Source organism: Aplysia californica, unplaced genomic scaffold (genome assembly GCF_000002075.1).
Source record: "Aplysia californica isolate F4 #8 unplaced genomic scaffold, AplCal3.0 scaffold01445, whole genome shotgun sequence".
Lineage (NCBI taxonomy): Eukaryota > Metazoa > Mollusca > Gastropoda > Aplysiida > Aplysiidae > Aplysia > Aplysia californica.
The window spans coordinates 8,397-9,630 of NW_004798715.1; positions in this window are offsets into that span (position 1 = coordinate 8,397).

Here is a 1,234-nt window from a genome sequence, read left to right on the forward strand (position 1 = left end):
ACACACACACACGGACAAGACAGAGCAAGACACCAGTGGAAGTCAGTCCGTGCCACAGACTGACCTGAGTGAAGTGGGTGGCTGATCAGAGAGCTGCATCTTGGAAACAGTCACTGCACTCTACCAACAGTCACTGCACTCTACCAACACTCACTGCACTCTACCAACAGTCACTGCACTCTACCAACACTCACTGCACTCTACCAACAGTCACTGCACTCTACCAACACTCACTGCACTCTACCAACACTCACTGCACTCTACCCTGTGATAAACTCTGATCGCACAGATGCTTCTGCAACCACGCAGGGGGCAGGCGGGTGGGTGGGGGGGGGTGGGGGAGGGGTTAGGGCAATCTGTGTCTGGTGCCTTCGTTCTCCATGCGTACAATATATCTGTGCTTACATAACAAACACTTGTGTTTATCTGCGCCGGTCAATGAACTCAATGATTGAGCTTTGCTTTGAGAGGCTGTGGACAAAGCCATCTCTGTGGTTGGGTGTACATAGCGTGGGGTAGCGCTCCCTGAATGGTGACGGAAAACCCACGACGCACGGGTACAACAATCCAACAGTAAATAATATATATAACACGTTACCGCCCCATACAGCGATCTAACAATATTATATGTATGACGAGACCGCTCCCCCTCCCCACCCTCGGCTCGGGTTCGAGGATCCTGTGTCGGAATCTCGGCAACTTCATGTTGAATAAGACTCGAAGATTAGAGGTGTTACAAGAGAGTAACAAACACAAAAAAGAAGGAGGAGAGATAAGGACGATTGATGTTTGATAGGAAAGAAGGAGCAAACCACACCAGAGCACCCGCCAACCACCCACTCTCTCCACTTGTCCTGGCCGGCGAGAACAGACTAACACTAACAATGTCACCTTAGATTGAGCCCACCATGTCGGAACTTCCCGATGACATTAAAGATGGTTCCAGTAGGGAACGGGATAGAGGGTGCCCACGTCCCTCGTGACTCATCAGAGCAGAGGAAGATATATAGGACTAACGTTAATTAACTTAAAAAACAAAAACAAAACAACCTGATCTGACATTGAGTGGACGCCTAGATACCTACCCCCTCAGTAATTCTTTGCATAAACACCATCTGGCATCACCACTCACCACCACCATAAACACCATCTGGCATCACCAGTCACCACCACCATAAACACCATCTGGCATCACCACTCACCATCACCATAAACACCATCTGGCATCACCACT